The sequence below is a fragment of the Muntiacus reevesi genome, chromosome 2 (assembly GCF_963930625.1).
Source record: "Muntiacus reevesi chromosome 2, mMunRee1.1, whole genome shotgun sequence".
Lineage (NCBI taxonomy): Eukaryota > Metazoa > Chordata > Mammalia > Artiodactyla > Cervidae > Muntiacus > Muntiacus reevesi.
Genome location: NC_089250.1, coordinates 131,376,614 through 131,403,343, shown reverse-complemented (window position 1 = coordinate 131,403,343; position 26,730 = coordinate 131,376,614). Strand labels below are relative to the sequence as shown.

The 26,730-nt window shown below is 37.5% G+C and overlaps 1 protein-coding gene across 3 annotated transcripts in view; it reads right to left on the bottom strand.

Moving 5' to 3' along the window:
• A1CF (APOBEC1 complementation factor) overlaps positions 1-25,623 on the bottom strand; it is an 87,205-nt gene extending 61,582 nt beyond the window's left edge. For all 3 annotated transcript variants that reach the window (XM_065922837.1, XM_065922838.1, XM_065922839.1), the window contains exon 1: positions 25,565-25,623. The gene's annotated coding sequence lies outside the window, so the exon portion shown is untranslated. The remainder of the gene's footprint in view (positions 1-25,564) is intronic.
• Between the last annotated feature and the right edge of the window lie 1,107 nt (positions 25,624-26,730).

Below are 26,730 nucleotides of genomic sequence, written 5' to 3'. Positions count from 1 at the left end.
CTGGGGTCTGATGAGGTTAGTCTTGTGTGTGTTACAGATGTTAGAAGGCAAAGTCTGTTGTCTTCTAGCCAAGTTGTAAGTTTACTTTTTGCTGAACTTCATCTTCTCCATCAGGAGATAACAATCTGTGGTGAAATGACAAGTTTTATTTGCAAAACTTACCTTTAGTTTTGGTTAATTATTAGTAAATGTGATTAAACATTTTGACATCAGAATGGCCTTTTGATCACATACATGTTCACTCCGATATCATTGAGAAAATCTGTAGAATATCTCAACATAGTATCAAGTGTTTGGAAGTTAGGACATGAAAATAAAAATCAAAATTTGGACTAGAGATACTTGTTCTTCAATGTTTATTCCTCAAAAACAATCCCCTTTCAACACTGACCTAATCTAAGGGGTGAACTCAAATCCAAGATAAATATATTCTTAAGCAAGTCAAACTTTTGTTTAAAAATTTGGTCAATTTGAAAAAAAGACTTTGTGATACATTTTCTAATTTTATACCTTATAAATACATCAGATCTGAGTTTCTGAATTTTCAAAGAGTAATTTCCAGTATTATTTATTGAGGCAATAGAATTCAAAACCTATACATAGCAGACATTCAGAGCTAAACGAAAAGCACTCAAACATTTATCACTTATTCATTCAAAAGTTGTATATGTATGGGTGCATGTATGCATGCTAAGTCACTTCTGTCATGTCTGACACTTTGTGACCCTATGGACTATAACCCATCAGGCTCCTCTGCACCTACTGTCATCCAAGAATTTATGAGACACTGGGGATAAAGCAGAGAACAAAACAAATCCCTCTCTTCCCCAAATCTCATAAAGTTTTATAGTGGGTGTGATAAACAATAGTAGGCAAGATAAACAGGCAAAATATGCAGTGTGCTTATGTTAATTTCAGAGAAAAAAAAAGAATGGAAAAGCAATGTGAAGTATATGTGTTGGGAAGGGCATGGAATTTTAGATGGTACAATCCTGATGTAGTGAATTTGGGAAGGGACCTGGCTGAAGTGAGGGAGGTATTTGGGAGAGAGCATTCCAAGAAGAGGACTTGGCAGGTGTGAGGGCCCTGAGGTGGGGGCTTGTTGATGAAACAGTGGAGGCCTAGGTGGAGAGGGAGCAGCTAAGTGAATTAGTAGAGAAATGGGATCTGGTATCAGAGAAATGATGACAGGCCAGGTTGTGAAGGATCTTGCAGTTCACAGGAAGGACCTTGGCTCTTGCCTCGAGATGTGAAGATGTGACTCATGTTTAATGGAATAGTTCTAACCATCAAGAAAACATTGATTTGCATTTCAATGAGCAATGTTGAGCATCTTTTCAAGTGTTTGTTGGCCATCTGTATATCTTCTTTGGAGAAGTGTCTATTTAGGTCTTCTGCCCAGTTTTTGATTGGGTGTTTTGTATAGAGTGAGCTGCATGAACTGCTTCTATATTTTGCAGATTAATCCTTCATCAAAGAGGCTCAAGAGGAAAGGGATATATGTATTCATATAGCTTATTCACTTTGTTGTATAGCAGAAAGTAGCACAGCATTGTAAAGCAATTATACTCCAATTATATTTTTTAAAAAAGTAAGAAAATACATTGAAGGGAGTCAGACAGGCCTAGGTGAGGGTGAGGCAAGGGAGGCAAGGCAAACAATCTGGTTCTGTTTTCATTTAAAATCTGCCATTTTATTCACCATGAATTCTTTTCATTGATTTTTTATTTTTTTAAAAAAATTCCATTAATTTATCATTTGTCTTACCTACTGAGTTTTGTGATGCCTCTTACATTTTGCATTTAAGACAGGGCCTTGCTTCCCTTGCTCTGGGTGGAGAGGCAAAGTAAGGAGACCAGTTAGAAACACGGCGACATCCAGGTAAGAGAGACCAGTGGCTTGTGGTAGAATGGTGATAGTGGGTGTGGTGAAAAGTGATCAACTTTTGGAATATATCTTACAGATGAGTTGTATGCACTGAGAAAGAGAAAAACAAGAGACTGAGGATGATACTCTTCTTTGGCCTGGGCGGCTAGAGAAATGGAGTTGCCATTTTACCGAGATGAGGAATAAGGAGTTTGTGGAAAAAGAGCAGGAACTGAGTTGGAGGCACGTTGATTTCAAGATGCCCATTAGGTAGCCATGTGAAGAGGTTCAGTGCACAGTGACATATATGAGTCAGAATGTTATAGGAGATTTACTGACAGAAGATACCAATTTGGCTGCAATCTGCTTGGAGATGATGCTTAAGCTGTGAAATTGTATGAGATCAGTAGGGACTGGGTGTTAGAAAACAGGTCAAAAGACTAATCTCTGGGGTACTCCAACTTTTGGGAGCCAGGGATCAAAGGGGAATCGGCAAAGGGGAATGAGATGAAACAGCCAGACAGGTAGGAGGTGAACCAGGTGAGAGAGGCGAATTGGAAGCCAAGGAGGAAACAAAAAGGATTTTGAGATCAAGTGCCTGGTCAGGTGTGCCAAGACCTGCTAAGGCAAGTAAGATGAAGCCTGAATAGGGATGCAGACCCTGGAGCTAGACCTCCTGGATTCCATTCTGCCTCTTACTCTGTGCCCTGGAGAATTTCCTTAACCTCTTGGTCACTCAGAATCTTCCACTGAGGGAGCAGTAGTCTTTCTCTGGGGATCATTGGGTGAGTATTACATGAGTAAATATTTTGGGAGGGCTTCGGAAGAGTTCCTAGAATGTAGTAAGTGCTGGATTCATGTTGGGCACAGATAAGTAAAAATAGAAAAGGAAAAGAGAAGAGGCCATCTCCCCAACTTCTCAGAGATTGCACAGTAAGAAATTCCAGAGGTTCGTGGAACAGTTGGTTCCCTAGATGAGAATAAAGAAGAAAGGGGCAAAGAAATGGAAGTTGGATAGAGAGAGAGATGATGGGAAATATTAGGAAAGAATAAAGGAAAGAATCATGGATTCCCCTCCCCACAGCATCAGTTTGCTTATTTGTGAATCAGGATAAAAGGCAGGTTGTGACATTGCTATTGTGGAGATGAAATGAGAAAACATCTATGAAGAGTTGAGTTAGGTCTAGCACGCTAGGTTCTCCCACCCGCCTTTCTGTCACTGCTAATTACTCATGTTGGAGGGGAGAAGCAGAGGAGGGGAATAGCAAAGAGATTGCTGAAAGGTCTTTCTCGCCATAACAGCACTTCCTTCTCCTCCTTCCTTATTGATTATGAAAATGAGGTGAAGGAGGGGCTAATAGTATAAAAAACCAGAGGTCTCTTCCAGCTCTGCCAACTTTCATTAATCTGCCTGCAAGACCCCCCATCCTGTTTTTCTTAGCAAAGGAAGGTTTTGTTCAAGTGTATGCTCACCACCAAACCTGCTGTATAAATATGCTGCCCTCTTTTGTGCTTCCATTCTGTGGAAACTGAGTCTCAATTTCCCAACATTTAAAATTTAGGATAATATTAGTTCCTACTTCATAGGGTTTGTTTTTAAGGATTAAATATTTTAAATGTATTCATATTTAAAATGGCTACTGACATTTAAAAACTGCCCAGAAAGTGTTTGCTATTTTATTATTTAATTGTGATTATAATTGATCTCTAATTCCAAGGGGTAGAGTTGCAAAATCACTTGCTGGGAGAATAAAGTCCCAAGTCCTTAGGATGATACGTCATATATTCAGGACAAGCTCCCAGATTCCCTTTCCAGTGTCACTCAGAGACCCTGCTGCTGGGAATTCCAATGTTTTCTTATATTGATACTTCTGAGCTCTCTGTTTCAAATGCTCTTTGTTTCTCTTCCCTTCTCTTCCCTACCATTCCCTTTTCCCATTTCACCTGACTACATCTGCCTTGTTCATCCTTCCAGACTGCTGAAATAATGTCTGCTCTGTGATGATTTCTTTGATCCTCCCTATTGATAATGTTAGATGCCACATCCTTAATTCTCTCATGAAAGCTGATACCTCCCTTGGTTGTTGGAGACAGTGCTATAACTATTTGCTTCCTTAACTAAATTGTGAATGCCCTGAACATAAGGAGTATGTTGTATTCATCTTTGCCCAGAAGGTTTAGCCTGACTTTATGCTTAGTAAATACCTGTGGAACAGAGGAAGGACTTTGCATGGGCATTTTATAAATTGTAGTGACTTGCAGTGATCAGAAATAAATTGAGTCTGCATCTAATTTCCTAATACTTTTTATTATGCTTGTTCCAGTCACTTCCTGAAAGTTCTATCCTAGAATGAATTTGCTTCATCTAAGGAACTGATTTGCAGGTTTCTCTGCATTTATGAATGAGTCATCATATCTGGGAGAATACACTTTTATAAAATTAAAAGTTTGAATGCAAAGTGATTGAAAAATAAGAGCTTATGTTTGGATTTAATTTTTTTCTCAAGGCCTTTCTGGTTTTATACTTGCAATGTTAGTGCCTATTTGATAAACATAAAGTGAACCTGGAAGTTATTGGGATCAAGATTTCTGCCTGCCTGAAAGTCACAGGTGGATTGGAATGAGCAATCACCTCATCACTTGGCTAAGACTGATTGATAGAAATTTCCAGAGTTCACTATTGGACAAGATCAGAGCTGCTGTTCCTGACCTTTGACCCTGATGGTCGCTAATGCCAGTGGGTCCTGGCTCAGGTAAGGTAGCAGGGAACAGAGATAAGAAGGAAGCTGGAAGAACGAAGAAGGTCGGAGGGGAAGATCATGACTTTTCCAAATCTAGAGCTGTCAGAAACATACTGTACGATGCTCTTTTTTTCTCCTTGTATGCTGCTTCTAAATCAGAACCCTAATCTGTAAAGAGGAAAAGCATACATAAAAGTTGAACATAAAGATTGGGCTCACATAGAGAACCTAGTTGTTGAAGGGAAAATATGAGAATATGAAGGGAATTTAGGTGATATTTGTATCTAGATTTGCCTGAAGTTATAACAATATGGGAAGATCTTAATGCCCTGGTGGCTACTAGGGAAACAGAGAAAGTGGGAAAATAAGTTTTTTGTTTGTTTGCTTTTAAAGTCTCTCAAAACAGTAAACTGAGCAAGACACGAGACAAAGGTAAGAGATGTGCAGGATGGAAAATCACAGTTACAGGATGAAGAAAGAATGGCTTTGCAAAAGCTGGAATGGTAGCTGTGAATGAGAGGCAGAGAGGAACAAAAGCAGGTGAAGGACAAAGGCAGAACTAAGGTTAGAAGGTTTCTTGGTGAAAAACTAATTGAAGTAATTGTCCTCAACTTTAACCAAGAGGCCAACAAATACTTGATATCTATCGCAAATGTATAATGCCAGGCATTGGGCTAGACAATTTAGAGTTAGCAAATGGAGTAGTTTTGTTAATTTATTTCTATCTTATTTGTTTTGTATTTTGCTTTTTTCCTGAAGAGAATGGATAGGGAATCTGAATGGAAGGTAACACTATCCCTGACTTGGTAAGCGTGGAAAAGCTGTTCTTTGTGACTGAGGATACTTGGGGTCCTGTACGAGCAATGTGCCACGTGCATGGCAAATTGACAGGAGCTTCACTTGCTGTTGGGACCTCTCCAAACCAAATCCAGTCTTTCCCCAAAGTCTTATTGTTGCATGATGTAGGCCTTGTGGCTCAGATGGTAAAGAATCTGCCTGCAATGGGGGAAACATGGGTTCAATCCCTGGATTGGGAAGATCCACTGAAGGAAATGGCAACCCACTCTAGGATTGTTGCCTGAAAAGTCTCATGGACAGAGGAACCTGTTGGGCTACAGTCCATGGGGTCACAAAGAGTCGGACATGACTAAGCTACTAACACACCAGGTTGGACATAACTCTTAGGCAACATGCAAGTTGTACAAGTGATCTTGTCATGAATTTCAGCCTTCTAATATCCCCTGGGAATCTTACACAGGAGTTTCAAATTGTACTGAAATGGTTTGTGAAGGATTTATGACCAAAGTTTACACATTTGCCTGATGAGATTCAGTAAAAATTACTCTATAGTACTTGATAAAATAATTTAAATTAACTCTAAAAGTCTCTTTGGAAAAATGTTAACAATTAGTCTTAAGCTCATTTTGGAAGTGAATTAATGTGATAGCTCTTTATTTGGCCATGAATCATGAACAGTAACAAAATTAATGCAGAATATGCATACATAAAATTCCAGAGTGTAGCCACAACAACATCTCATAAAGTCCTAATACTTGGCGTCTTATTTTTAAAACACAACATATATAAACAAAAAAAAAAATCAAATTAACCAGAATACCTTCTATTTTTTTCAGGCATTAGTAATGAATTATGCATTAAGTTGGGCATGGCCAATTTGAGCTTAGACAAAGATTAACTTAAAATAATAAACTTTTTCATAGTAGTTATATTAATTTCGCTGGTAAATACTGACAAAATCCTCCTTTTAGAGTAGCCTGCACATTTTTAAAGAAAGACAAGTTTGCATTTAAATTTCAGTTCTGCCATCATGATTTTCATTCTTCTGAGACACTATTTCCTATTTTAAGAAAAGAATAGGAATATAGATACTTACATGTTTTTTGTTCCTTTTTTTTTAAACACAGGATTAAATAAATCAGATCATGAGAGCATCTTACAATGTGCCTGGCATATGGAAGACACTTAACAAACATTCCTTATTTGTTCCTTATCTGCTGCTTTGGGTGACTTTTTAGCCATCATGGTCTGTGGCTCTCTGAATGGTTATTCTCCTTTCCAGAAACTAAGGGGAAGAGAAGTGCAGTTTTGAATGTACTATATTATCTTGACTTCTTTCTTTCTTCTTTAATAATCTAGTTATTTCATTTACTTGCCTTCATTTATCAGTAGGAAAAATCTCTAGGGTCCTCAGTGTTTGTGTACTTTTGTGTGTATGTATGTGTGATGTCTTATAAAGCAAATTAATTTTTTAATAAAAATTAGAAACAATATAAATATCCATTGATGAAGAAATATGTTAATAAGCAGTGGTATAGTATAGCTAATAAAATTGTTGTTCTAGTAGAACATGTTATTTAAGCAGATATTTGTAAAATATAATAAAGAAAATGGTGGGTTACAAAACTCTGTATAGACTGATTTCATTTGTGTTAATTTTTTTACATGTACATTTTTGTTAATTAATGTACATTTTTGTGCATTATAATCATCAGACTGACTATAAAAGGCTAACTGATTATTATTAATTAACTGGGTGGTTAATTAAAAATTATTTCATCATTCTTGCTTATTTAACTACCTTAGCTCTCTATAACATACAGCTCTTACTCTAATTTAAAAAAGTTAAATTATATTACTAAATGAATGTCAATGTAAGCAAATCATCAAAAACTATGAGATATGGTCAAGATTCTGTTCTGAGGAAGCTGTTTATTTTCAGCATTTTTCTAAGTGATAATCATTTCACTAAAGAGGCTAGGAAAAGAGCAACATAGACTAAAAGAAATCTGAAGAATTAAACATAAAAGTAAATTAATAAAACAAAAATGTGTAGATGAATACATGTAAGAGCTGATTGAAGAGATGGTAAATTAGCACATCTTTGGCATTCTTGACAAGATAAAATGAAGAAAACTGTTTTAAAAACAAGGAAAAAAATGAATATAACCACAGATCAAGAGACTTTTAAAGAAAATGTTTTTATCAATAAATTGAAAAATGTAGTAGTCAATTACTTGGAAAACTGTGAATTTTTAAAACTGTTTCAAGGGTAAGTTAAAAATTTGAATATACCAATGACTGTAAACTGTATTGGAAAAAATCATTGTATTCTTCCCAAATAACACAGATACAAGTGACTTTATTAGGCAAGTTTTATAAACTTTGTATGTGTCTGTGCATGCTCATTCATGTCTGACTCTGTGACACCATGGACTGTAGCCCACCAGGCTCCTCTGTTCATGGAATTTCCTAGGCAAGAATACTGGAGTGGGTTGCCATTTTCTACTGCAGGGGATCTTCCCAACCCAGGGATCAAGCCTATGTCTCTTGCATCTCTTGCATTGGTAGGTGGTTTCTTTACCACTGTGCCACCTGTTGTAAACTTTAAGTTTTCTTAAATGAGTTTTACAGACTCATTTAAGAAATATATATTATTATAGAAAGATTTTGAAGCATAGAGTAATAACAGAAAACATGTGAAATTTTGACAGATTAAGCATATCTCTTATACAAAGCCAAATATATCACAAAACAGAAAACTATAGACCAATATTGCAAGTATAGATATGAACTGCATACAGCAAAATATCAAAACATTAATATACAATAAACATGGGTTTATTACAAGACTACAAAGATTATTCAGCATCAGGGATTCTATTAGTTTAATTCATTTCATTGATTTAAAGAAGAAAAAATATGAAAGTCCGAGTAAACGTAAATTCAACACACACTATTGGTTTAAAAAAAGGAAAAACTCTTAGTAATAGAATAGTAATTCTTAAATTAATAGAGTATCTATCAGAGACATGCAGCAAACATTATACTAGTTAGTGAAATACTGCAATAATTCATTCTCAATGAAAGGAAGTAAATCAACTATATAAAACTATTAGAACTAATAAAGAATACTACAAAGACAGTTATAAAAATATTTCATACTTAAGCAGAAAGAAACAAATGAGTATCTAAAAAATATTAACAAAAATTTTAAAATAACAATGAACAATGTGAAATATCCAAAATCCATAAGAAGAAAATATGAAATTCTACTGAAGGATCTAAAAGCCTTGGTAAATGGAGGTCTTATTATAAAGATTAATTCTTCTAAAATTAAACTAGTTCAATACCAATTTAAATTACAATTAAGTTATTTTGAAATTTGACAAACTGACTCTAAGTTCATCTGGCAAGAAAAATGGCAACATTTATCACAGCATGTATTGAAAGTGTGAAGTTACTTGGAGCTAGCCCAGTCAAAAGTTAAAACAGGCAATGGTGATCATTTGGTATGCATAGAAATATTGAATTACCATGTTGTGTACATAGAATTAACATAGTGTTATAGATCAATTATACTTCAACAAAAATAATTAAAATAGGCACAGGAATAAACAAATAGATTAATGGCATGTTAAAAAAGAAATCTAGCCCCATAGTTACATTTGTATTGGAACTGCCAACAGGTATAATCATAGGGAGATCATAGACAATTTGAGACAAAGGTGAAGCTGGCATACCATCTCACAGCATATACCCAAATTCTAAGTGGAAAAGAAATAACCTTTATAAACACTGTATAACTGCTAGAAGATAGTATGGGAGAACATTTTTATAATCTTGCAATGTGGAAAGTCTTCCTAACTAAGCATATTGAAAGCCAGAAATGAAAAGACTAATAGATGTGACTATGTAAAAATTACAAATATCTGTAATGGCAAAATAAAGTTAAGAAGAAGTCACAATATAGGAGAAAATGATTGCTCCTTACATAATATACAGAAATTAATATCTGTAATATACAAAGAGTACTTAAAATCAGTAGTAAAGAGACTCATGAATAAGTGGGCAAAGAGCAAAGGACACAAGCAGTCAATTCACAGAAAAAAAGTAGTTTATAAATTTATTTAAATATATCATTTATGTTTAGCGACAGAAAAGACAAATCAAAACCAAGATACATGGTTCTGCCTTTTGTGGTGTTTAGTCTTTAAGTCATGTCTGACTCTTGGCGAGCCTGTGGATTGTAGCCTGCTAGGCTCCTCTGTCCACGGGATTCTCCAGGCAAGAATACTGGAGTGGGTTGCCAATTCCTTCTCCAGAGGACCTTCCCAACCCAGGGATCGAACCTGGGTGTCCTGCATTGACAGGTGGATTCTTTACCTCTGAGCCACCAGGAAAGCCCTTTTGCCTTTTATGGGGCAGAATTAAAATTTTCAAATAATACAAATAATAATAAACATAGCTGACATTAACTGAACAATTACTATTGGCTATGTTCTAAAAGTGTAATATGTAATTTATTTAATCCATATTAAGACTCAGTGGGGTAGGTATTATTCCTATGATATAGGTGATAAACCAAGTAAGGTTAATGAGCCCAAGGTTACTTGGTAATAAGTGGAAGAACTATGACCTGAATCTGTGCTTCCCTGATGACTTGGGTGGTAAAGAATTCACCTACAATGTGGGAGACCGGAGTTCAGTCCCTGGGTTGGGAAGATCCCCTGAAGAAAGGCATGGAAACCCATTCCAGTATTCTTGCCTAGAGAATCACCATGGACAGAGGAGCCTGGCAAGCTACAGTTCATGGGGTCACAAACAGTCAGACACAACTGAGGGACTAAGCCCAACTATGACTTGAATCTAAGTAGCCTGGGCCTAGCATCTGTGCTCTTAATTACTAAATTTGGCTTCTGACCTACTTTGGCCACATGATATGAAGAGTTGACTCATTGGAAAAGACCCTGATGCTGGGAAAAATTGAGGGCAAGAGGAGAAGGGGGCGACAGAGGATGAGATGATTGGATGGCATCATTGGCTCAGTGGACATGATTTTGAGCAAACTCCGGGAGATAGTGAAGGACAGGCTAGCCTGGTGTGCTGCAGTCCATGGGGTTACAGAGTCAGACGTGATTTAGTAACTAAACATCGGCAACATCTCAGAAAGAATAGGCAAGTTGTGACAGGGAGAAGAGGGAGATTATATCTACCAGCCTCCCTTAGAGTGTGAAAACCATGATACCATGATATAACTGATGAAGGTGATACTGTGAGTCTATGTTCTCTTCCATGGGGACAGATGTTATTGGTCATTTAAAGCAATATGGTAAGTTAGCCTCTTTGCTTGAATGAAATGAGCTATTGTTATAATTTTTAAATAGTGCTGTGGATGGACAGTCTGATGGTTCAGTTGGATGCATTTAGAATCTAACACCTGCTGGACATAATCCAGAATGGACACATGGTCCTTACCAGCCCTCTATTACATACTTGGTCACACCACACTAAAACATCACTCTGTGACAGAGTCTGGAGTCTTCACGGTGACCAAGTCATGTATCATTTGAAAGCATGTTAATTTCTATTCCTATATTAAAGCATTATTTTTTTCTCATTTATCTTTAGCTTTTTTGGATTGTAGAAAGTCAGAGAGGATGGTGTCAACTATGGACCAAGTATCTGATGCAGGAGTGCTGTGGTGGGTAACCAAGCCATAAGTACTTCTAATGGGCAGCAAACACAACTATTTTGGAAACAGGGTCTTCTCTCTTTCTCTTTCCCTCTCCCTCCTCCTCCCTCCTTTTCTTTCTCCTATAAACATCCATTTAACTACTGTTTTCCTTCTCCTTTCTCTTACTGTTTTCCACTCTTTAATCTTGTACTTTATTCTCTCTCCTGCTCCTTTGGTGACACCAATGGTGAAAGAAGTTGATGATTCCATCCAGAAGGTATACCATATTTTTAAGACAAGTTATTAACAGTTGTAGAGAAGCAATGCTGACAGACACCATCTCTAAATAAATGGCTATTTTTGCAAAGATGTATAGGACCAGCTGATACTTTGATTACTGTTTGTTGATGTTTAAATCCATACACCATCCTACTTGGAATCATTCCGAGTCCTAAATAGAGTAACTTGAAATAGCAAATCCTAAGATACTGGGAAAATTGCACCACAGTAAAAATATCTATGGAGAAAAATAAAACTGTACCACAGTAAAAATACTGTTGGGGCTACCAACTAAGAATTTATAAAAAAAAAAAAAAAAAAAAAAAAGAAGAAGAAGCAGCAGCAGAAATATAATAGACAAATGATTGGATTACAGTTTGTGTACATTTCTTTGTGTATATACTTACACCTGGACTAAATTAGAGCATTATGAACATTTGGGTGATGAGAAGGCATGTCTCTTCAACTTTTGTTTTAATAATTAAAAATCAGGAATCACACACAATCTCTTTTGGAAAGATAAGACTAGCCAAGCTCTTGGGAAAGCACATTCATCTGACCCACATATCATTATTACTGTAAAACAGTCCTGACATCTGGAAATTCTTCTTGTTTTGTTTGAGGAAAAAGTCCTTTCAAATAGTCAAAATTTTTATTTTCACTTTAAAAGTCTGTTTAAAACTGCAAAATTTATGGTCCAGTAGAAACACCTGCTATTTAGCATATTCTCATTAAGTGGTTATTACAAAAGTATATTTTATCTTCTTCAAAAGATACTTCACCATTTATTTGCTTCAAATGACCTTTAAATATCAACAAAGAGCCTTTAAATCCCTGAAATTTAGCTTGAAACTATAAATTACATGAGGAAAGACAGGAGAGGAAGTGTTAACCTATGTGTGTCTTGTCAAACTAGGACTTTGAGGTTTAACTGCAAATGTTCCTGAATTTTAGCAGAAGCTATGAAGAAAGAACAGATTCCCTACCTGGCCTCATGGCATATTCATCTGTATTGGGGAATCATCCTTACCATCTCTAGAGGAATTATGATTCAACTGGTCTAGAATGGAACCCAGGATAATCTAAAATGGTATGGTCTGAAGCCTCCTCAGGTGATAATATGCAACCAAGTTTAGAACTTCTGAATTAAACTCTAGTCTATATTTGTAAAATGTCAAACAAAATGAAATACAGAGAGTAATTTATTCTGCCTGCCAAATAGTTGGGATATACACATTTTTAAAAATTACTAAAAAATTCTGTAAAAGAAAGAGACTAGGTTACAGGAGAAAGAAAATAATTCAAAATTGTCTTTAATATTTGTCCTGTCTACATTCTCATTACTTTCAATGATTAAATGTTTTCATAATTGCTAGCATTTAGAAATAATGTCCTTGAAATATCAAAAACCCCCACATTCTTCCTAGAGTCTGGCATAGGTGATTTGTATCCAAATCCATGCCCATGAGGACCAACCAATAAGATATTCGTATTACCACTGTGTGCATAAAACTCTAGGTCATGGCTCTATATATGGAGGGGAAGCAAAAGCTGTGAGGTAGAGAAAGGATAGAAGGTAGAAAGTCAGGATGGCTTTTAGAAGAGAGAGGAGCAGTTGTAAAAAGCAGTTGAGTCAAGTGAACAGTGAAGCAACTTAGCAGGTCTATGAATCCCTATAACTTAAGTCCTTAAGTCCTCTTTATCCAGAACAGTCTCCAGGATAGGCTCCTCATGGAGTCTGGATCTTGATTTTTTCTGCTCTCTATACATATATATCCATACTTGTTGCTCTTCTTATTCCTACCACCATCCTTCACCCTCTCTTCCATTACTAGACTTAGCCAAACTAGAAAGAAGCTTTATGGCTTACTACACCTAGTTACTGTCTACCACTGCTAGATCAATCTTCCTAAAATATTCCTTCTAATATTCTTCATTGGTCTATCACTATGAAGATATAGTCCAGTTCCTTAGCCTAACATCCAACATCCACCATGATCTGCCCCTCACTCTACTTTCCTGACTATCTTTCAGTGCATATCTAGAGCTGTTCTGTGCTCAAGCCCTTCAGGTTTCCCAGATACATCAGTAACTTCTTCTTAGGTTTCTTTGTACTTGTTTCCCATTTTCCATGTGCCTAGAGTCCCCATCCTTACTTTCACACTTTCCTTGGCTGAGATGAATTTACGCCTGTACCATCAGATTGTGTGTGGTTGTACATATATAGGAATGCACAAGCACACATGTGTGGCTGTGAATATGTATGTATACACAAGGGTGAATAAACTCCTGGTCACCAGTGTTGATAGCACAGCATAAGTGGTTCTGACACCACCACTCCCTTACAAATCCTCCAGCCTCTGCTTAACTTGGATAAGAATATCAGAAGCTCCAAACTAGAGATCCTTATAAGTGATCTGTACTTGATAACATTGAAGATTGATGATTAAGTTTTTTAATCTAAAAAAGACATTGAAAAATTTTAACAACAGACAGAAACTGTGTATGTGTTAGAGGAGGGAGTGAGAAATAGAGAGGAAATGGAGATTCTTAAGACCAGACAGCATAGGCACTTTCTATTCCCTTAGGTTTATATTTTGATGGTTAATTTTATGTATCAACTTGACTGGGTCACAGAGTGCCCAGACATTTGACCAAGCATTATTCTGGGTGTGTCTTTGAGGATGTTTCTGGATGAGACAGATGTTTGAATCTGTAGACTGAGTAAAGCAGATTGCTCTTCTAATGTGGGTGGGCCTCACCTAATCAACTGAAAACCTGAATAGAATAAAGGCTAAAGGCAATTCTGCCCAGCCTGAGTGCTTGAGTTGGGACAGCAGTCTTTTCCTACACTCAAAGTTGAACTGAAACGTTGGCTTTTCTTGGGTCTCTAGGCCTCTGGCTTCCAGATAGGAATTACATGTGTGCTGTCCTGGATCTCCAGATTATCAGTTGTAGATCTTGGGAATTATGTGCCTCCATAATGAGATGAGCCAGTTCTTCACAATAAACCTATTTATCTATTGACAGATAAGCAGATTTATATATATCTTATAGATACCAGAACCTTGACAACACTAAAACCATGTACATGTATGTATTAGCCAATTAGGATTCCAATTGGAATATTGGTTCTGTTTCCCTGGAGAACTCTGGCTAACACATATGCATACATGGTTTTGGTGTTGTCATTGTCCTGGTACATGTAACGTCAGGGTATCAGCCATCATCAGATGGCTATCATGTTACCCTCACTCAATAATAATGTTCAACTCTGACCCTATGCCTGCCTTTCGTAAAGATCCCTGGAAAAGAGAATTGGCAGAGTTTAGAAATTCTAGAATCACATAATCTAACAAGAGTAGAATTTCCTTGCAGTTCAGTTCAGCTTCTCAGTCATGTCCAACTCTTTGCGAGAGTCAAAGTCACTCTTTGCGACCCCATGGACTGCAGCATGCCAAGCTTTCCTGTCCATCTCCAACTTCTGGAGCTTGCTCAAACTCATAGTCATCAAGTTGAGGATGCCATCCAACCATCTCATCCTCTGTCGTCCCCTTCTCTTCCTGCCTTCAATCTTTCCCAGCATCAGGGTCTTTTCCAATGAGTCAGATCTTCTCAACAGGTGACCAAAGTATTGGAGCTTCAGCTTCAGCATCAGTCCTTCCAATGAATATTCAGGTCTGATTGATTTCCTTTAGGATTGACTGGTTGGATCTCCTTGCAATCCAAAGGACCCTCAAGTGTCTTCTCCAAGACCAAAAGCACCAATTCATACACCCAGGAATTGAATCCAGGTCTCCTGCATTACAGGCAAACTATTTACCAACTGAGCTACCAGGGAAGTCCCAAATTTCCTTGCATGTATGTTTAATTTCTAAGTTGACTTCGAAATTGGTAAAGTGGTAATCAGCATACAATGTAGATATCCCTCAGCTTAAAGGCAGATACTTACCCAATGGTCCTGGGACCAATTATTGGTGTGGCAGATTACAGAGATCTGATTAGTTGTTGAGGTCTGGTGTTATCATGTGTCTTTTTATTTTTGTTGAGATTTGTCCTTTTGAACTTATTTGCTGCATCTGTTACCCTCAGGCCAATTTGGAAAAAGTAAATTGAAAACTCCATTCTTAACAAAGCTGCCAATCACTGACTAATGGGATACATTCAATCCTGGAGAGAATCTTACAAAATCAACTATCTAAAGCTCTGTACTACAGTGACTCTGAGGCAATCTGACACTTGCTGTAAAGGACAATCTTATGTTTCCCTTTAAAAAGCAGCTTATATAAATTCTAATTTTATTCTAACTTACATGCATTGGTGTAAAACTCCCTCATTAAATTGTTGTCTCCTTATTTCTAATCAGCCATCGTGTCCTGATATTTAGCTTTCTTTTGAATTTCCATTGCCATTAATTATCATTTACGCAACCAACCCTTATCTGATATCGGGCTTCCCTTGTGGCTCAGCTGGTAAAGAATCACCTGCAATGTGGGAGATCTGGGTTCAGTCCCTGGGTCGGAAAGATCCCCTGGAGAAGTGAAAGGCTACCCCCCACCCCCCACTCCAGTATTCTGGCCTGGAGAATTCCATGAACAGTATTGTCCATGGGGTCGCAAAGAATCGGACATGACTGAGTGACTTTAATTCATTCATTTCATTCATTATCTAGATCACTGTTACAATTCAACCTCTAGTTTTTTCTAACTTTAATGCCATCCATAAAACACTGGTTAATTTTCTTAAATATCTCTTTAATATTACTCTTCTATTAACATAATTCCAATGGCCTCATATAACTATCAATATCAATTTTTCTATTCTGTTACCTGTCAAACGTCTCTAATACTTCATATTAAGTTGCACTCCATATTAATTTCAAGTGTATACCTTCCCTCACTCAGGCCAATTGAAAGATGGTTAGGAGTTAGGTGAAGGGAGAAGAGGAGAAAGGAACTCTAGGAGACAGGATGTAAGTGAAATAATATGCATGGTTGAGAAGTTGAGTATGATTAGAATGTTGAATGCAATTTGGGGAGGGTTTTCTTGAGGTGTGTCTTTGAGGATGTTTCTGGATGATATGAATGCTTGAATCTGTAGACTGAGTCAAGCAGATTGCTCTTCCTAATGTGAAGATGCCTCATCTAATCAACTGAGGGCCTGAATAGAATAGGAGAAGGGAACAAGAGTGACAGTAGATCAGGCTGGTAAGGCAGGCAAGAATTAAATCAATCTATCCATTGGCATAGTAGAGCATTCTTGCTGTATTATGAAGTCACTGAGATCACCTCGGAAGAATTCTAGGACCCTGTGTACTTCAGAAAGAGAACTCAAGTTTTCTTGCATGCATGCATGCCTTGTTGCTCAGTCGTGTCCAACTCTTGTGACCCCATGGACTGTGACCTGCCAGGCTCCTCTGTCCATGGAATTTTCCAGGCAAGAATACTGGAGTTGGTTGCCATTTTCTACTCTAGGGGAATCTTCCTAACCCAGGGATCAAACCCACATCAACTGTGTCTCCTGCATTGCAAGCAGATTCTTTACCCACTGAACCTCCAGGGAAGCCTATTGCATTAACTTGAGGATAGTTTAAAGGCAGTAAGACTAGTTTAGAGACAGATGGGGGAAAAGGGGCAGAACTATAGTTGAGGAATAAATGTAGCATGAAGAGAAGGAGGGCCCTAAACTCCCCAAGGATATACATTCATCTTCTTAGCCTTTAGCCTCATTCTTAGTTGTCACTTCATACATATTTGCTGAACAGAATGGAAATTTTACATAACCTCTCTGAATATTCCAGACTTTGTGCTCTTTAATTTTCTACTTTCACCACATGATATTGGAATATACAATATTTTGCTCTGTGTTGTTCATTATTGGTTCATAAGTCTAAGGGTGTCATAGTCATGAACAAAAAACTATGGGATCACAAATTCATACTGACTGGTTCAGCTGTTGAGTTCCATCCCTTAAGAACTTTGCAAACTTGGTTTAAGTTATTTAATCAAGTCCCAGTTTATTAATTTCAAAATTGAGGATGATGATCCCTGCCTCGTAGGGTTGTTATAGTGATCCAAAGTGACAGGATGAGTGCACAGCCTGGTTCATGGCACTCACTAATGTTTTGCTTTACCTATCCTACCTCTTCTCCTTCCCCAGTTAGGTGGCTGTTTTATTCAATAAACAGTATTATGCAGCTGTTATGCATATATAACACTTTTAGGTTTGGAAATTAAATAGGATACTTTTCTTGCCTTTCGGAAACTCCTAATTTTGTAAATAATATTCATTTCAAACAAAGTAAGAGGCTTTGAAGAAGGGAGTGATTAATTATCCCAGAGCTGCTGTGGGAGCTCTGGAGAATCCTTCATGGATTCTCCTAAAATCCTTGATTTTAGGGACAAATGTACAATATATCTTTGTATGCAACACAACATCTGGAAGAATGGTGAACTCAACAAAGTCTCAAGAAATCAATTCCCCGTGGGTAAGTTAACATTGTAGTCTCCCTGATGCCCTTTCATCTTTCCACTTCCCTTAAAACGAACACTAACACCAGCCCCTTCCATGGCAGTACTGGTGCCCCAAATCTCCCCCACATACAATTTCCTCTTCAGAGGTCTTTTATCATGCCTGTGCAGGGGACTGATTTGGGGGCAGTTTATATTAGCTCATGCTTGCTTTTTTGCTGTGCTAATGACCATCATTCAGCAATCTGCACCTTTATAAGTGCCTTTGAATACTTTGATAATTTTGTTGTTGTTTTTGTTGTTGTAGCTATGAAAATAATAAAACCTGAGAGGTTTGTTCTCTGGGGTGATTTCAGATCAGATTTTTAGGCTCCTGCCCTTGATAATTACCCAGGTCCCTTTGAATCACTCTATCCTGACTTTGGAAATGATAACCCACTCCAGTATTCTTGCCTGGAAAACCTCATGGATTTTCCTCCCATGGAGGAGCCTGGTAGGCTATAGTCCATGGGGTCGCAAAGAGTCAGACACGACTGAGCAACTTCACTTTTCACTTCACATCCTGACTTTGTTAGGAGGCCCTGCCTGTGATAGAGAACGTCTCTGCCTTGGAAAAGATACCACAGAGTCAGGGAGAAAATCGCTCCCCATTTACAGAGCAAGCCAGTCGTAGGGATAGATAATTTCTAAGCCACTGACTTCCACACTAAAATACTTTCTACATGTTGGCTTCATAGCCTCTCTCTCTCTCCTACCCGTTTTCTTAGTAACGCATTGTGTAATCAACACAGAAATGAGATGAGAATTACAACTGTAATAGCTGAGGTTTGTGTATACTTGCTTGGCATTGTTCTGAGAACTTCATGTGTAATTTCTGATCCAATCTCAAAGCAACCTTGATTTTACAGCAGAGGAAACAAGCACAGAGAAATTACCTTGCTAAAAGTCACAAGGGTAGTAGGTTGGTGAAGCTAGGATTTGAGCCCAGGCCTTCTGGGTCCAGAGCCCTCTGCTTTTCATCTTCCTCTTGGCCATGCCAGCACCATGAATCAGCTTTTTTGTTTTCATCAGAATTGTGGGAATACTTTGAAATCTTGCATTATTATTATTGGAAGTATTAAACTGAGTTATTATTATTATAGTAAATATTTGATTTTATGGCTTATTTTGAAAGACAAGTGAAAATGAGAGTTTGTAGGCATTATAAGATTTTCTCTTATCTGTATTCTCCTCTGGGACCACATAATGGCATTCTCTGATTGATTCCAATGTAAGTAAATACACTTGTATTAAGTAACTCTTTTGAAATGAGGGAGAGATGGAGGAATTAGTATCTGGTAGGCATGATGCTCAAATGACTTTAGTAATACATCAAAATTGTTTAATAAGTAAATTCTTTCTCAAAAATCAAATACCATTCAAATCCCTTGTTCTCTGATTAGCCATGACACTTCCACCCTGAGCTATATCTCCTCAACATCTTCTCTTCCCCACCATTGAAACTGACTTGTCCGAAGTCCTCTTTCCATAAGACTTGACCAGGCTGGTGACTATGCTAGGTGATTTTAGTCTCCCCTGATAGCTCAGATTAGGTAAAGAATCTGCCTCCAGTGCAGGAGACCCACGTTCCATCCCTGGAAGATCTTCTGGAGAAGGGAATGGCTACTCACTCTAGTATTCTTGGCCTGGAGAAGCCCATGGACAGAGGAGTCTGGTGGGTTACAGTCCATGGGGTTGCAAAGAGTCAGACACGACTGAGCGACTAACACTTTACCAGGCTGGTAACTATGCTCGATGGTTTTAGGCTAGTGTTCCTAAATGTTAACACCTCAAAGTACCCTGATCACTCTCACTCTGTATCCCAACTAGTTTGTATCTTAAAAAGGAACTTCTGGAAACATATTCTTTTTAAGCTAAATGAAAAACTCTCTTGAGGCTGTGGAACTGCTATTTGGGTGCATCTGGGTCTCCATTTAAAGCTCCAAATTAGGTCAGTTTAAATATGGGACTCCCTCAGCATTCATAGACCCAATTATCCTTTCCCTGGGGAGAAGGGTGTGCCCTCTAGGTGGGAGGTGCTATGTCCTCTTCAGACACTAAGAGAATTCTAGTGTAAGGCAGCCAAGTCCTTCAGGACAATCACTGTGTATTTCTAGACAGATCTCCACTGTATTCCTGGCCTGTGGCTGCACGTATTTCCTCTGTGATCTGGGCCTTTCTGTCTCTTCATTCACAAGATGGGTCTCCTCTGACTGCGTCTCTGCTGTGTCATCTGTGAATCTGAGCAGAGTGGGGAGAGGAGGACTCAGAATGGAGGGAATATTTCTCATAATCATGGAAGTCATATTACTCTTTCTCTAAGAATGTGTATATAGAATCCGGCTGCGTTAGAAATGCTATCCAGTGGGTGGTGGGCCAATGGAAAGGACCTGCCTGAGGACTGGAGTCCTGCATATGGGTTCTCACTCTAGTCAAAAGTGTCTTTTAAAACCTTGGGACACTCACTTAGCTTTTTCTCTGTCAAATAAAGGACATCAAAGTTTTCTTCTAACTCCAAGACTCGAGGCTTCTCAGTGTTCCATTTTTACTCTTTTTACAAGGTCCCTGTGCCAGACTGCTGGAGTTCACTCCTGTTTCTACCACTGATTAACTGGGTGATCTTGGGCAAGGTTTTCCTTGTCTCTGAGACCTCACCTCTTGTTTGAAAAGGGGGTATTGATATAAGAACTGTTATTATCATCACTGTTCTCATCCTTGTTATCATAGGGTGTCACATGGTTGGTAGTAAATGCCTAAACTATGAGGCGGTGTTAGAGTTCTTCAGCACAGAAGATTGAAAAGAGGATTCATGAAGTGAATATTTGTATGTACCAACACAGTTTTCTCCTCTGTGGTATCAGATTCTGATTTCTGACTTCCACTGCAAGTAAGCAGAGGCTTTAGGCTAACAAGTCAATTCACTTCCTGCAGAAGGCCCCAGCTGAGCACTAAGTATAACCTAAGAGACAAGCTGGATAGGATTATACTAAAGATGAGTTAATAGGGATGAAAATCAGTTGCATGTACGCCTAATACCCTGCCAGTGCTCTGTCAGTTTTTCAGGAGATGTTACAGATTTGTCCCTTCTTTGCTTCCTTCACTATGTTAGTTGCGGCATCTGCACTGGTTTAACTCTTCAGGGTTGTTTTCTTCTGGGACCTGCATGCCCCTGATTCTCCCCTCACCTTCCATGGGGTTTCCTATGCCTTCTCTTCACAGTTTCATCAAACTTCTTAATTCATTCACAGACAAATCACTTAATGCCCAGGACAGTAGTTGAAGGCTCCCAAACATAGCCTGCCTTATTCCTACATAAACAGAGCTGGGCTTATAAACTCTAGGTGAGAGATCATTCAGTGATGAATAATGACAATAACCTTGAAGAAACTAAGATTGCTAAATTGACTGTGAAGAAATTTTCTTTAAAAATCTAAATTCTTCTGTATTCAATGCTAGAAGAGTCTATAGAAATAAGGTGTCATAATTGTTAATTCTGCTATGTATCAGTAAACCTCATATTCTTAAGTCAATTCAGCATTCCAAAAAATGGTGGCTTTTTAACTGCTATAGGAATAAAAGACATTATTATGTCATTGAAGGAAGGAATATTTTTTATAGAATTGCAAACCAGTTTGCTCACTTAGTCATTCTATGTGACCAGACTGTCATATGCTAATTCTCCTTAGCCATATTATTGACTGGAGCAGAACCCTGTATATAATCTTGCAAACTAGAGGGAGTTATCTTAATTCTTCTTCTTACTTTCCTCTTAGTATTAGCAGGGATGAATCTGAAAAATATTTTCCATATGACTGTTAACACCTACAAATATAAAACTCCACATATATATCCAAATAAGGGGAAAAAAACTTAGTTTATACATCTTTAAAAGAAAATAAAATTAGAGAGCTTAAGAAACCAGCATATTTTAGTCTAGACAACCATTTTTATAAAGGGAAATATTTTAATTTTGGATTTGGATCCATCAAAACTATTGACCACAAAATGTCAATGTATTAAATTAAAAATTTAAAATAGTTTTTAAAGCTGACAACCTGGTTAAATAAGGTTTAATGGGATAAAATGAAAAACTGCTGATAGAATCAGCAGTAAATATTTGTTAATTACTGCCTGGATTTTACCTTATCAGGCCAAGGAGCAGATGGGACTTAGATTTCTGTATAGAAGGTCACTGCAGTCCTGCTGCTCCCTTTCCAGGTGCTTTCCCTGGGGGAGTTTGGACTGTGAGGACTGCACTTTAGAGGAGCCTGGTTACTGTTTCCATGAATAAGATAAAATGGTGTTTATCCTCTGTGGATCAATACCATCTTGTTTGAACTTATTGAGTCATTTAGAGACACAGAAAGTAATGAAAACCATTGTGCAATAGTACCCAGCATAGTACCCAGTGTCCTGAGGGATGACAGCATTTTAAAAGACAGTTATTGAACCAGATTTGTAACATCAACTGGCTGTATGATGAAACGAACACGCACTGTGACAGGGTGTCCTGTAGGTTTCAGTGGAAAAGGCTTTGGATTCTTGACTAAGAGCCTTCTTGAGAAACATTCTCTAAAATAGAAATGGTATAGGATGCTTGTTTTTTGGAATAAAAGAAAATAATAAATTCTCTTATTTTCTAGACACATATGATTTCTCTTTGTGACTCATCAAAACTTCATTGTTTATGTACAGTGTTTGATTTAAATGATATTAGCATTGTTTTGACAAAGAGGAGCTAATGGGGAAGTTTGGAAAGTTTTAAGAAACTCTGAAAAGTTTTAGGAAACTATTGGAGGTTTATACCAATAGGGAAATGGACAGGGAAGAGAGTTTTGCTGAATTTTTGAATTCACATTGCCAAGGACTATGCTTAACTAGTTTTGCTTTATCATCTCCTGTGATCTTTACTAAATTCTGCAGAACAAATTTAACCCCCATTTTATATTTGAAGGGGCTTCCCTGGTGGCTCAGACGGTAAAAAATCCGCCTGCAATATGGGAGACCTGAGTTCAATCCCTGGGTTGGGAAGATCCCCTGGAGAAGGGAATGGCAACCCACTCCAGTATTCTTGCCTAGAGAATTCCATGGACAGAGGGGCCTGGCAGGCTACAGTCCATGGGGTCACAAAGTGTCAGACTCACAAAGTGAGCAACTTTCACTTCACTTTTACATTTGAAGAATCCGAGATTCAGAGTTGAATATCATGCCTAATGTCACAAACCTAAGGAATTTGGGAACAGGCACTCCAGCCTAGCTCTGTCAGGAGAAAAGTCCAGTGTTCTGTCTATAATTAATTTGAAAAATCTCTAAGATAGACATACTCCTGTTTGACGGAAGATGGTTAGACTCTAAGTTGCCTTAGAGGTTTTTGATAATGATTATTGAAATAGTGATGGTTTCAGTCAATTCTGGTTGCTATGGATACTGGACATGGACTATAAAAATGATTTGCTCTGTCTTCATTTGTGTTCTGAAGAATACCATTTCTGAGATAATAGATGTCATCAAAAGAAGATGCTCTCTTGTAAATTAAGCTTAGGAAACAAAACATTGCCTACTCTCCTAGATAATCACAATGAATGAACATATTTACTTGTTGCTGTTTAGTTGCTCAGTCATGTCCTATTCTGTGTGACCCTGTGGACGGTAGTCCACCAGGCTCCTCTGTCCATGGGATTTCCCAGGCAAGAATACTGAAGTGGGTTGCCATTTCCTTCTCTAGGGGATCTTCCCAACCTAGGGATTGAACCCAAGTCTCCTGCATTGGTAGGCATGTTCTTTACCATTGAGCCAAGAAGGAAGCTAATTATAGATTAAATATAGAGTAAATCTATAGTAAATCTATAGAGTAATCTATAGTAAATTATAGAGTAAATCTCCTTGTGAGGACAGTCTCATGGTTTTATGCTTGGGCTCTGGAATCAGAACACCTGATGGGGTGCTTAGCTCTGCCACCTCCTAACTGGGTGATGTTCAGCCCATTCAGTAACTTATTCATGCCTCAGTTGTAAAATGTTATAATAGTATCTAACATATATGGCTATTCTAAGAATAGCTTGAGGAAAATGCATGAAAAGTACTTAGACTTGCACTTGGCCATATGCTTAATAAATATCTGTTATCATTGTTATTACTCAAAATACTCATGTAGTAACAAGATCTGCTTTAATTGTCTAATTGCCATTTCCTCAACATACTTAACAACACAGTCCCCTTTTGGAAGCCACATGTATTAACATCCACTGAATACAGTGTAGGAAAAGTTACATTTGGAACAACACAAAACCAACTTGGTATTAGCCCAGGTGAACATAATAACTAAATATTCAGTGTTTTCATATCCACTATATTACTTTAGGTTTGTCCATAATAACTAATTTCTTTTCTTTTCTTTTCTTTTTGGAAAACTATCTTTCCCCTTCCTTACATTTGATAAATAATAAACTGAAACAGTAAAATGTGACAATTTTCTCAAATGGAGAGTATCTATACTATTCCAGAAAATATGGTCCTTAAAAATGAACCTGTAAGTCATTTGGTTATTACCTATACTTAGCAGAGAAAGGCTTCAGTGCTTTAAAATAAGTGACTTTACTTTTATTTCTTAACCTATGCTCTATTGCATGCATCTCAGCACATATAATAAAGAATTTTTCAGGCCATACCACCACATCTTTGATGCTCCTAAATTATAGCAAGAGTTAAATTTGCCAACACATGTTTTACAAAACAGTAATCCTGCCCAATGCAAAATAATGCTATGTTAGTCATCTTCCTGAAGACACACAGTACACAGCTGAACAGTCCAAAAAACTTGTTTGACTTGGACCACACTTCTTTAACTGTTCTCCATGGAACTTACTCTGGCAATTATAGAACAAAACTATTTCAATTAGAATATTTAAGAGATTTCTGGGAGGAATGGGATATTCCTGGTAAGTGTCCTGATTGATTTCCTTTTTTAGATAGAATACCATCATAGTCTGATTGTGAATCATCTTTTTGGAGTGAACAAAATGATCACGTGAAATATATCCACTGCAGCACAGCTGCCCAAACCATCCTGAAAGGAAAAGATCTAATAATTAAGCCATCTGAAGGTAGAGATTTAATACACTCAAGACCAAAGATTTTCCATGACTTTTTTTGTTTCGTTTTCTTGTGTTTTGGGTGGTGGTGCAGGATAAAGGAGGAAAGGAAGTGAGAGAAATGATTATGTGAAATCTAAAGTATGGTAGAAATTATGACCCCCACAGAACGCAGAATCTGTCAGTGATGTTAATACCATTTCTCTTGTTAATTACGCTTTTATGCTTCCCCAGATCCGAGGACCAGAGCAGACAGTCAACCACAACTCTCCCGGCTGTCTGGCTATTGCTAAATACATTTCTCAGAAACATTAGCCTGGCTCTTGAACCTGATGTGATAAATCTACACTATTTTTTTACCCTCAGAAGTTGACTAAATCAAAGAACAAAAGCTGGTTGTTGTCTCATTTTGAGCTTATATAATCATCCTAATATTTTCTTTTGTTTTCAGATGACTTTATCAGTATAAAAGCAAACTAGCAAAATCCCTGAATTCAGTTCTCTTGTGGAAGCGCGTAAAAGCTGTTTCACTGCATTCCCACTGATCCACACGGCACAGTTTCACAGAGTTGAAATAGAAAAGTCAAAACACATGGACCATACCTGAGTGATTTCAGAGATCCCCACCCGGAAAAGGTTTCCTTGATTATGGCGAATTCAACGTGTCACTCTGGTTATGCTCTAATCATCATATCAAACTCCAAAGGTTCAGTGGCTTTAGGTTTGGTTTACAATTCCTGGGAGTTAAACTTTAACTCACCCTGTCTCTTGCATCCAAGCAGCCCTTTGACCAGATAATTGGGTCACTACAACCCAAGCAGAATCTACAAAATTACTGTTGTCATTTGCTTACCATATTAAAATGAATTTTGTATTAAAAATCATTGAGGTGAATATTATTTTGATGTGTTTTAAGTGACACATATTTTAAAAAGTAGAACTCACTGCAATTTGGATAACTAAACTTTCCTTTATATTAGTCCCCTTCTTTTCTGCTATGCCAAAATGATATTAAGGCTATGGTAATTTAAGAGAATGTTTCACACTCCTTATATCATTGTATTACATAGAATAAAGTGGGGCGTTTTAGGTCAAGTATGCAGATAAGTGCATGCTTAGAAAAGTAGAACACACAAGATATTTACATAACCAAATAAATAATGTCAGACCATGTTGGGGAAAGCAGTCTTCTTTTTATACAAGCTGCTCATTTAGATTTTAAAATAGCCATATAATCAGTCATGTACTGAGCTTATATGAGAGTCAAGGCTGTTCATTACTTGAAATCTCAGTGGCAACTGTGTTTATTATAGAATAGGCAAATGTATTTCCAAAGATATAAACTCAACATTCTCAATTCTCTGATAAGAGCTCCAGTCTATGGAGGAAATTTCTAAGAGTCATAAAGCCCACTGAAAAATATAAAAAACCTCCTAATTTTGAGTAAATTGTAAGGGTTTATAAACCACAGGCCCCAACACTAAAATTAGAGGACACATTTAGCTTCAGTTCTAATAAGAGGAGTTTGCTTTTAGGAACCAAATACTAACAGAAGTACCTGCTCATTCTGTGTTTTATTTTATTTTTTACAATCAGTCGTTCCATAATATGGCATAGAGGAAGATAAGTTGATTGCTGACATCTGGTAATATAGAGTGTGTGGTTGGAATGCTAGTTCTGCCCACAGTTTTCAGCTCTCAGATACAAGGAAGTCCAGATATTCCTAAACTTTTCCCAGAGCAATGCCTGACAACATTAAGCAAAAACAC